Genomic DNA, 12,550 nt, shown 5'->3' with positions numbered 1-12,550 from the left:
CCCTATTCAGGTTGAGAACCATGAGGAGTATGAGGTACAATCCATTGTTGACTCCCGTAGTTTCCATGGGCGCATACAGTACCTGGTAAATTGGAAAGGGTATGGTCCGGAGGAACGCTCCTGGGTTTAATCCTCTGATGTACATGCCCCTGTACTCCTCCGTGAGTTCCATAGACAGTTTCCCCTTAAGCCCAGTGGTCCTCCGAGGGAGAGGGTTCATTGAGGAGGGGGTACTGTCAGGGCTTGCTTAGCCCTTCCTTCTCTGGGCTGGCCGCTCAGCTGTCGGCTAATTGCCAGCTCTCTTCTCGCTCCACAGTTACCAGCTGTTCCTGATGATGCTCGTCTGACCTGCCTACTTAAAGTCTTCCAGCTCACTTCACCTCTGCCTTCACCTTGGTCACATCACTAGAAACCATCTCCTGCTGTTTGTTTAAAGACTGGCTTGCTGACATCCTTCTGGCTCCTTATTCTGCTTGCTGTTGCTCTACTTGGATCCCTGACTTCTGGCCTGTCTACTACCCGATCTGGTTACTGGACTCTGTCTATGCTTGACTATGCTTTTTCTATATACCTTTTTATTTTTATTAATAAACAAATGTGATTTATTTGTACTTCTGTCTCAGTCTGATTCATGGCTTCTGACAAGAACGTGCTCGTCGCCGGCAGTTGCACTTGTGGTGGGTCCGGACATTATGTGAATAGCTGCCCTGCTAAGACACGTAAGTGCCTCTCCTCTGTGTCTGCCAGCCCTGTATCCTTGCCAGTCAACGCCATCCACATTGCTCTCCCTCTCTCATTACAGCTCCAGGAAAAGACGGTCTCCATCAGTGCCATTATTGACTCTGGAGCTTGCAGTTGTTTTGTTGATGCCACCTTTGCCAGTCTACATACCATACCCCTTCAGGAAAAGACCCATAGACTGTCTGTTTTTCTGGCTGACGGCTCTCTCATTAAATCGGGGCAGGTAACCCAGGAGACTCTGCCCTTGCTTGCCATCTCCCCTTCTCAGCACAAGGAACTGTTAACTCTTCATGTAATCTCATCTCCCCTGTTTCCCGTGATCCTGGGCATCCCCTGGCTTCAGGCCCATAACCCCACTATCAACTGGCCCACTAGAGAAGTAAAGTTTCAGTCCCCCTATTGTCTGGAACATTGCTTGTATGAGATACCTGTCCGGCCCGCTGCACTTCTTTGCCTGGACTCTGATCAGGACTTATGCCAATCGATGCCAGAACCATATCATGAGTTCCTTGACATCTTTAGCAAACGAGGGGCAGACTCCCTTCCGCCCCACCGTCCATATGACTGTCCCATCAAACTCCTTCCGGGGGCTGAGATCCTGTTTGAATGCATTTATCTCTTATCAGAAAAAGAGCAGGAGGCCCTGAAAACCTACATCACAGAGAATTTGGAAAAGGGTTTCATCCGCCATTCTACCTCTCCCGCAGGCGCTGGAATATTCTTTGTCACCAAGAAGGACCAGTCGCTCCGGCCCTGTGTGGACTACCGTGAACTGAACAAAATTACGGTCAAAAAACGCTACCCTCTGCCCCTAATACCGGAGCTCTTTCAGAAGTTGAGATCGGCCACAATTTTGACCAAATTGGACTTAAGAGGGGCCTACAACTTGGTCCGCATACAGGCCGGAGATGAATGGAAGACAGCTTTCCGAACCTGTTTTGGGCAATATGAGTAGCTAGTCATGCCCTTCGGTCTCTGTAATGCCCCTGCCACCTTTCAGCATCTCATAAACAATGTGATAAGAGACTTTCTGGACATTTTTGTCATTGTTTATCTGTACTACATTTTGATTTTCTCCGGATCCCTTGAGCAACACTGAGGGCACCCACGGACAAAAAAGGAATACAACATTTCGTAGGCTTTGCAAACTTCTACAGAAAGTTTATCAAGGGTTTCTCTGCCATCATCACCCCCATCACTCAGCTGACCAAGCAGAATGTACGCTTTTACTGGGGCCCTGAGGCTCAGGAAGCCTTTGATAAACTCAAAGGACTGTTTACCTCTGCTTCCATTCTCAGCCACCCTGACCCATCTCTGCCCTACATCCTTGAAGTTGATGCTTCTGAAGTGGCGGTGGGAGCGGTGGTGTCTCAACGTCAAGGCAGTAATCATCTGATGCACCCTGTAGGGTTCTTTTCTCAGAAACTCTCTCCTGCCGAAAGGAACTATGATGTCGGTGACCGGGAACTGCTAGCCATTAAGTCGGCATTGGAAGAGTGGAGGTACTTGTTGGAAGGTGCAGTTCATCCTGTGTTAATCTATACCGACCACAAGAACCTTGAATATTTAAGAACTGCCAAGCGTCTGAAGCCCCGGCAGGCCCGCTGGACCCTGTTCTTTTCTCAATTCTGCTTTCACATCACATATCACCCTGGCTCGAAGAATGTGAAACCAGACACGCTCTCGCTCATGTATGACTGCTCCAAAGACTCTGCTGCCGTGGATACTATTCTACCCGCAAGCAACTTTCTACTCGTACAGCCCGACCTGCTGTCTCAGATCAGAGAGGCATCTTTGAACTCTAGGAGTTACTTTGACAACCAGGGAGGGCCTTTTGTGGAAGGACAGTCAAGTCTTTGTTCCTGAAAGTATCCGAGTAAGAGTCCTTGCCCTTCTTCATGACCACCCATTAGCAGGGCATTTTGGGGCTCGCAAGACTCTGGAGCTTGTGCAGCGCACTTTCCGGTGGCCTGGCTTAAAATAATTCTGCAAGAAGTACGTCAGTTCTTGGCCTGTATGCATCCAGAGTAAGGCAACTAGGAACCGAGCCTGGGGACTACTGAAACCTCTTCCTGCACCTGATTGGCCTTGGCGAATGATCACCATGGACTTCATAGTCGAACTTCCACCCTCCGAGGGTTGCACAGCCATCTTTGTAGCCGTGGATCGACTTTCCAAGATGGCTCATTTCCAGTGGGCCCTGAACCAGAGTCGTAAGAGAAGTCTTCTTCCACCAAGCCAGGCTCACCACCCAGGTACCTAGCAGTAATACAGAAACTACTTTTGGACATTGCGGCACCTCCCAATTAGAACGGTACAATTGCCACCAATTTGATATATCAAATTGAACCAATGTGAACCAGGGCTGACACATACAACACTGCCTATCCACCAGCTGAATTCATTAGCTGTTTTTTTGGTGCACAAATACATATAGAAATGATAAGATATAAAAAAAGATATTGCACTTTCCCAAAACCACCATCCCCCAAAACGAATTCAAAAGAAAGAAAAGAGAAAGACACACACACACACACACACACACACACACAACAAGCTCAATAATGTACTTTTCCAGCATAAACAAAATTATGTACATTCATTTACTAGCTTAGAAAAAAATTCTACAGGATATATGGTGCTACATTTAGCAAAACAGTTAGCAATTGTGTTTTAAGGGCCCTGCTCCTAGAAGCTTACAATCTAAAATTTGTCTAAACCTTAGAGTGGACACAGTTTTACTTTCATTGTATATTGGGTAACATTTCATACAACTACTTTTTATCTGAAAGATCATAGAAACATATGTCATTATTCTTACAAAGCATTCCAACATAATATTAAAAAAGGCATATATTCAAAATATAATACCCGCCACCAGCCCGCAATCCACACACATACATAGGTGACCATGTTCTGCTGGAAGCTGCATTCCTGTGTACATGATTAAGCAATGAGATAAAAGAGTAGAAGGTCCACACATGCTTCCAAATCATGTTGAATGGTCAGACAGCAATAATACACAAACAACTTTGGCAGTATGGCCTGTAGACATGTCACTGGAGAAGTGGTTGAGGGGGTGTACATCTCACCTAGGTTGCTACACAGTGTGAGATGGTAAGTCCAGGATGGATCAGTTTCTCAGCAGCAATATGCTGCTGAGTTGTTATTTAATCTTGCCGGGCCTGGGTTTATATGGAATGGCAGGTAGGTTTGGTAGAGGGACCTGTCATTCCACACCCCCCATCCCTTGTTCCAGTTCTGGGTTTTGGATCAGGTGAGCTTTGATCCTAATTAGCCTGGGAAGGTAAAGGCTCTGCGGGCCTGCAGTTGTTCGCTCTCAGCCAGGGAAACGAACAGTCTGTGTGTTTGAGGAAGCTGCAAGCACAGCCACTGCTGGAGCTCAAATCCACCCTGCGATATCCAGGCGAAAGACGCTGTGTTTATAAGTGTCAGATAGGTGAGAAGAACCTGTTTAGTAAGTGCCCAGCCGGGCTAGGTTGTTTGTTTTGTTATTATTTTGTTCCTGTTATACACAAGAAGCACGGTGTTGCTGTATATTTTGTTTGTTGGACTGTTTGTACCACGAATAAACGCCAAGGTCTGCTTTATAAAGTCCAAGTCTGCTGTGAACTGTGTCCAAACACACCCTACCCCGGGAAGATCCCTTACAATTGGTGGAGGTAGCGGGCAACACGGTTGCTAGGGGCAACGGTGTGGACAGACTTGGCTACAGCTGCTGATGTCCTGGGTGAAAGCTGCAACTACACTCCAAGAACAGTCCAGCAACATGGAGGAGATGCTGAAGCAGTTTATGCAAGTGAGTTTGCAACAACAGCAGGCTCAGACAGAGGCCAATAGACGACATGAACAGTCCATGGCTGCACAACAGCAGATGCATAAGGAAGAGTTGCAAGCTTTGCGCCAAAGCCAACAACAACTTATCGAGCACCTGATAGTAAATCGAGAGGCGCCTGTGGTTGCTAATCCACCCACAGTGATGGGAGCCGCTCCAGAGATTTTTTTTGGGAGAAGGACTGTGCAGAAAGCGCTGCAAAAGATGACTGCTGAGGACGATGTTGAGGCCTATCTAACAGTATTTAAGCGCGTGGCTGAGCGAGAGAAGTTACCAGCCGCTGAGTGGGCAGAGGTAATTGCGCCCTATTTAACAGGTGAACCTCAAAAGGCCTACTATGACCTCAGTGAGCAAGAGGTTAAGGACTATACTCGGCTAAAAGAGGAGATACTTGCCCGACTAGGAGTTACTACTGCAGTCCGTGCCCGGAGGGTACGCAACTGGAGCTACAGTCTGGACAAATCAGCGAGGTCCCAGATGTATGACCTAATCCATTTGGCAAGAAAGTGGTTGGAGCCAGACACTTCTACTCCTGCACAAATCCTAGAGAAGGTCGTGATGGATCGCTACCTCCGAGCGCTTCCTACTGACCTGCAACGCTGGGTGGGACAAGGTGATCCTAAGAATGCAAACGAACTTGTCAACCTTGTGGAGAGGTTCCAGGCGACTGAGGACTACCTCCGTGATGTTCCTGCAGCATCTTCACCTCCCCGGAGCGCCAGATCTGTGCCGTCAGCTGGTAAGAGACTTCCATCTATTGGGGGAGTGTGGAGGGGTGCTGATGGAGGGAAAAGGGCTCAAGTGGTGTCTCAGGGACAAAAGACTGGTGATGGTCCCGGGTGGCTAAGGGGCTCTGAAAAGGACTCCTTGCCAAAGAGACCAGGCCCTATCCAGTGGTGGAGATGCCATGAGGCGGGACACGTGTCTGCCCATTGCCCTCTTACCACTGAACCCATGGAGTGTGACGCTAGCCGGCGTCAGTCGCTGTTTGCGGAACCATCTTGTGCTGCAGTTCCTGGACTAGAGACTGAACCGCAAATCTGCAATATTACCATCAATGACCTTCCCGTTGAGGCGTTAATGGACTCGGGAAGCCTTGTAACCTTGGTGCATGCTAGCCTGGTGGCTGGGGACTTAGAGTCTAAAAAGCATATGAGTGTTGTGTGCATACATGGTGATACCAAAGTGTACCCTATAGTGCTGGCTAAAGTCGGGACTGAACAAGGCACCGTACAATATGAAGTGGGTGTGGTAAAAAACCTCATGCATAATGTAATATTGGGGCGCGATTTTCCATTATTCTGGGCTCTCTGGGAAAAAAGAAAAAATCCCCAAAAGGAGTGGGGATACCTCTAAGGGGGTTGCTTTGTCCCCTGTGAATGATAGAAGTGTGCAGGATGAAAATGATTGTTCTCCTTTGCAGGTCCTGGCTGGGGAGGAGGAGGCTCCTCCCACTGAGCAAAATATACTAGACTTAGAGGTGTCTAGGGATAATTTTGGCGCTGCACAATTACAGGACCCCACTCTCAAAAATGCGAGAGAGCAGGTTGCTGTTATGAATGGGGTACCTCAGGAACCAGATGCTGAAAAAAGATTTCCACATTTTTCGGTGACTAATGATCTTTTCTATAGAGTCAATAAGGTTAAGGATGAGATTGTGGAACAGCTTCTGGTACCTAAGCCGTACCGGCGTCAGGTGCTTGACATGGCACATAACCATGTTCTTGGGGGACACTTGGGGACTGACAAAACGCGAGAGAGGGTTCTCCAGAGGTTTTTTTGGCCGGCGATATATGATGACATTAAAAAATACTGCGAGTCGTGCCCCACATGTCAGGTTAGTGCCCCAGTGTCACATTTTCGCAGTCCTTTGGTTTCGCTCCCTATTATAGAGGTGCCTTTTGAGCGTATTGCCATGGATTTAGTGGGTCCCGTGGTAAAGTCAGCTAGAGGACACCAGTATATTTTGGTAGTCATAGATTATGCGACCCGCTATCCTGAGGCTGTACCCTTAAGAAACACTGCATCTAAAACAATTGCACGTGAGTTGTTTTATATGTTCTCTAGGACTGGGATCCCCAAAGAAATCCTAACTGACCAAGGTACGCCATTTATGTCAAAACTGATGAAGGAATTATGCAAACTATTTAAAGTCTCACACATCCGTACCTCTGTATACCACCCCCAGACGGACGGATTGGTGGAGAGATTTAATAAAACTTTGAAACATATGTTGAAGAAAGTGGTGGGAAAAGATGGTCGTGACTGGGATCATTTATTGCCCTACCTCATGTTTGCTATTAGGGAGGTGCCCCAAGCATCCACAGGGTTCTCACCATTCGAGTTGGTCTATGGTCGTCACCCTAGGGGTCTACTGGACATTGCAAAAGAGACATGGGAGAGTGAGTCCACCCCATACAAGAGTGTTATTGAGCATGTAGCACAAATGCAGGACCGTATAGCCACTGTAATGCCCCTGGTAAGGGAACACCTCCAGAGAGCTCAAGAGGCCCAAAGTAGAATTTACAACCGGTCCGCAAGAATCAGGACATTCAACCCAGGCGATAGGGTCCTTATACTAGTCCCCACTGTTGAGAGTAAATTCTTAGCGAAGTGGCAAGGTCCTTATGAAATTGTTGAAAAGATCAGTGAGGTGAACTACAAGGTGCACCAACCAGGTAGAAGGAAGCCTTTCCAAGTTTATCACATAAACTTGATCAAGCCCTGGAAAGACAGGGAATCCTTGGTGGCGACAAATACTGTTAATAATTTGTCACCACCAATCCCTCCAGTCAAGGTAGGTGATGCTCTATCAGTGTCACAGAAACAGGAGGCTCTGGAATTTTTACAGAAAAACAAAAACAAGTTCTCTGACCTCCCAGGGCGTACCCACCTCATCCATCATCACATTGAAACTGAGCCTAGAAGCAGAGTAAACCTAAAACCCTATAGGATACCGGAGGCACGTAGGAAAGCCGTATCTGCCGAGGTAAAACGTATGCTTGATCTGGGGGTAATTGAGGTGTCACAGAGTGAATGGTCCAGCCCGATTGTGCTAATCCCAAAGCCCAATGGAACTTGGAGGTTCTGTAACGATTTCAGAAAGTTGAATGAGATCTCCAAGTTCGATGCTTATCCTATGCCCAGGGTAGATGAGTTGATTGAGAAGTTAGGTAACGCCAGGTACATAACCACCCTCGATCTCACAAAGGGCTACTGGCAGATTCCAATTTCAGGCGAGAATTTCTGGTCCAGACAGATGCCTCTAACACAGGCTTAGGTGCAGTACTCTCACAAGTAGTGAATGGTGAGGAGCATCCGGTGACGTACTTGAGTAGAAAACTAACCCCGGCCGAAAAAAATTATGCCATTGTGGAGCGAGAATGTTTGGCAGTGAAGTGGGCCCTAGAATCTTTAAAGTATTACTTGCTAGGCAGGAAATTCAAGTTGGTGACAGACCATGCCCCCCTAACATGGATGAAGTTAAACAAGGAGAGAAATGCAAGAGTGACTAGATGGTTTCTGTCCTTACAAAACTTTAATTTCACTGTGGAACACAGGCCAGGGAAATTACAGGCAAATGCTGACGCATTGTCGAGGGTGAGTTGTCTGTGGGGACAAAAGGCTCAGCCCTCCGGTCTGAAAAAGAGGGGGGGGATATGTAGACATGTCACTGGAGAAGTGGTTGAGGGGGTGTACATCTCACCTAGGTTGCTACACAGTGTGAGATGGTAAGTCCAGGATGGATCAGTTTCTCAGCAGCAATATGCTGCTGAGTTGTTATTTAATCTTGCCGGGCCTGGGTTTATATGGAATGGCAGGTAGGTTTGGTAGAGGGACCTGTCATTCCACACCCCCCATCCCTTGTTCCAGTTCTGGGTTTTGGATCAGGTGAGCTTTGATCCTAATTAGCCTGGGAAGGTAAAGGCTCTGCGGGCCTGCAGGTGTTCGCTCTCAGCCAGGGAAACGAACAGTCTGTGTGTTTGAGGAAGCTGCAAGCACAGCCACTGCTGGAGCTCAAATCCACCCTGCAATATCCAGGCGAAAGACGCTGTGTTTATAAGTGTCAGATAGGTGAGAAGAACCTGTTTAGTAAGCGCCCAGCCGGGCTAGGTTGTTTGTTTTGTTATTATTTTGTTCCTGTTATACACAAGAAGCACGGTGTTGCTGTATATTTTGTTTGTTGGACTGTTTGTACCACGAATAAACGCCAAGGTCTGCTTTATAAAGTCCAAGTCTGCTGTGAACTGTGTCCAAACACACCCTACCCCGGGAAGATCCCTTACAGGCCACATAAACCCACTTTTGATGTAAAAAATGCACAAGAATTTCAGGAAACAAACAGCCCTAGTTGGGCGTTTGTCAATATGCACAATATGATTCCTTCTCCCCCACAAATAACAGCAAAAAACCTGGCCTTCTCAAGCCAAACAACCCCCCCCCCAACTGAAGCCCTTTATATAAGATAGGTTGTATTGTTAGCACACTGACACATGCCCAATAGAAGTACACGCCCACCAGTATCTTTCAATCTGTCTCTTCATGTATGTCTAAAGTGATTGCACCTGCTGAGCAGGAACACATAATACTATTTGCAGGTGTGTTAGCCCTTGGCTATGTGCACCAAATCTCCAACTACAGGCCAAAGATCAAAGTCCATTTGCATGCACATAAACAAAGCAATAGTTTTTTAAGCATATGTACCTATGCAGTGTAAACCCTACAATTGTAAATGTCCAAGTCCCTGGGCATGATTAGTGCTAACAAGCATTAACTTCAGTCCCTAGCTGCAATGAGCTTCAAATCGAAAGGCCAAAACTAACTTTCTTACCTTAGAGACTATTTCGACAGGAGACAAAAAAAATACAAGCATGTCTTTGCATAGTGGTGAGCAACCCACACAGGAGAACACAAGCAAACTTCAACGCAAGCATTAGGATGTTGGGGAATTGAACCAGCAACCCCAGTGCTGCTAGATGGAATTGCTACCCATTTAGCCAGCAGGCAGCCTCACACATGTTGTCTGCATCTCTGTGGTGTGAACCAGCCCTAAGTCCATAGCCATGCTCAGTGTCACATACAATATACAATATATTGTCTGAAGTATTGGGACGCCTGCGTTTATACACATATGAACTGTAATAGCATCCCAGTCTTAGTCTGTAGGGTTCAAAATTCATGTGGCCCACCTATTGCAGCTATAACAGCTTCAAGTCTTCTGGGAAGGCTGTCCACAAGGTTTGAGTGAGTCTATGGGAATGTTTGACCATTCTTCCATAAGTGCATTTGTGAGGTCAGGCACTGATGTTAAACGAGAAGGCCTGCTTTACAGTCTCCACTCTAATTCATCCCTAAGGTGTTCTGTTGTGTTGAGGTCAGGAGGTGTCAAGTTCCTCCACCCCAAACTCACTCATTTATGTCTTTATGGACCTTGCTTTGTGTACTGGTCCAAATCCTTTGGTGGAGGGGTGTCAGAGGATCAACAGACTTCAGCGTCGGTGCTTCCATGTGCGCCTGCGGGGTAGACCAGCGCAGAGGCGCACACGGTTGCGCGATACGGCGGGATTGCACATCACCCGATCACTCTGGCAGGCCTATAAAAGGCAACCATTTGCTCTGTGTCTTTGCTGGTTTGTCTCCTCAGCTCACCTGTGTTCCTCTGCTTCCTGTTCCTGTTTTTCACTTCCTATTGTGACCTGGATTGCCTGAAGACTACACGGATTCTTTCCTGACCTGACACCTGGCTTGTTTAACGGACTTCCTGCTCTTAGCCTTGCTGGCTCCCGGACTGATACCTGTGTTTGACTCTCGGCCTGCCTCTGGAATATCCTGTGTTCTGCACTTAGCCTTGCTGGCTCCCGGACTGATACCTGTGTTTGACCCTTGGCCTGCCTCTGGAATATCCTCTGTCTTCTGCACTTAGCCTTGCTGGCTCCCGAACTGATACCTGTGTTTGACCCTCGGCCTGCCTCTGGAATATCCTCTGTCTTCTGCACTTAGTCTTGCTGGCTCCTGGACTGATACATGTGTTTGACCCTCAGCCTGCCTCTGGATTAGTCTCTGCACTCAGCCTTTCTGGCTCCTGGACTGATTACTTGTGTTTGACCCTCGGCCTGTTTCTGCACTTATCTTACCTGTTTTACAGACTGGCTTGCTACTTACCTTCTGGTCCGGTCCATCCTGCACGAGCCCTCTTCCAGACCTTCACACAAGTCAGGTGTTAGAACCCCTGCTGGGCGTTCTCTTCAAGTATATCCCAAGGCTGTCTGCACGGGCATCTCTTCCTTCAGAAGACTTCTTGCATACCAGCCACCTGCTGGGAACCCGTGTCCCTTCGTGCCCTGTACCCGCTGTTCCACCCTCAGGGGTACTGTGCACCCAGTTGCAAAGGAAGCTGCTCTCAGCACTTCGGCCCCTGGTGAGTACCTGACAAGGGGGAATTATAATGTGGGGTGGTTTTTCAGGGCTTGGGCTTTGCCTCTTAGTTCCAGTGAAGGGAACTCTTAAGGCATCAGCATTCCAAGACATTTAGGACAATTTCATGCTCCCAACTTTGTGGGAACAGTTTATGGATGGCCCCTTCCTGTTACCACATGATTGCACACCTGTGCACAAAGCAAGGTCCATAAAGACATTGATGAGCTTAGGGTGGAGGAACTTGACTGGCCTGCACAGAGTCCTGACCTCAACCCGATAGAACACTGGCTGAATTAGAGCAGAGACTGCAAGCCAGGCTTTTCTCATCCAACATCAGTGCCTGGCCTCACAAATGCACTTCTGGAAGAATGGACAAACATTCCCATAGACACACTAAACCTTGTGGACAGCCTTCCTAGCCTTCCCAGAAGCTGTTCTAGTTGCAAAGGGTGGGCCAAATCAATTTTTAACCCTACGGATTAAGACTGGGCTGCCATGTGTGTGTAAAGGTGTCCCAATACTTTTGGCTAGATAGGGAATCTGTCAAGATTTACAATGATGGTGGAACCCTCCTACACATAAATACAATATTTGACATAGCTTTAGGACCCGGGAGATGAGACATCTTCTCTACATGAAGTAGCATGTTTGGGGTTTGAACCCAGACACTCAGCAGAAGTTCTAACCTCTAAGCCACAGAGCTGCCATACGTGAGAGCCTCCTACACATAAATACACACAAATACTGAATTTTTTTGGACATACAAGTGATGGAATTACATTGCTCAAGAGTTATTCTTCTTGATTTATTCTGTGATATTTGGTGGTTCTTTTTGGGTGAGTATAGAATAGTGATTTTACCCTCAAATGTTTAGGAATTACATTTTGATTTCTGATGTTGGTACACATATCAAATTTTTTGGGCTCAAATTATGATTATTTGGAAAAAGGATAAAAACACAAAAATTGTGACTCATTTTAAATTTACATCGTCAATGGTATTGTTTGTGGTTTTTAAAGACACCTGTGTGAGTTTGGGTAAAGATTGTTGTGAGATGGAGAGTAACAAGTGAAAGTGACAGAGAAAAATATATTTTACCAAAACATCAAAACATTCCACATTCTAGCATTCTTAAAAACAAATAGTTGAAGTAGAAGCAACAATGTTGCAAAGGAAAATTTATTTTGGAGAAAGATACATTTCATCTCAACATTAAAAGGATTTATTTGTGAAAGTTACAATTGTACCATTAAAATGAATGGCTAAAACTTGCATTGGACTATAATAGTGGCAGCTTTTCACTCCCAAAAAATGCTCTTTAACACAGCGCTCTTTTTGGTATTTACTATAGCGCTCTGTAAAAAAGCCATGGGAGCTAAATTAGAGCTATTTGCAGGTCTGAGCATGCTCAGTTGTGTTGGCACCTAGTTGTACAGAGACGGGGAATTTATTTCTTCTCAGACTTTTAAATCTATTTCAGTGTAGAAATCACTTTTTCACACAGTTTAAAAGAAGATTATCTTTAAATAATATACC

This window comes from Lithobates pipiens, unplaced genomic scaffold, assembly GCF_037356315.1.
Source record: "Lithobates pipiens isolate NorthernLeopardFrog02 unplaced genomic scaffold, aLitPip1_a1.2 Scaffold_19, whole genome shotgun sequence".
NCBI classification, from domain to species: domain Eukaryota; kingdom Metazoa; phylum Chordata; class Amphibia; order Anura; family Ranidae; genus Lithobates; species Lithobates pipiens.
The sequence above is the reverse complement of the archived record's forward strand: the minus strand, read 5'-3'. Positions refer to the sequence as shown.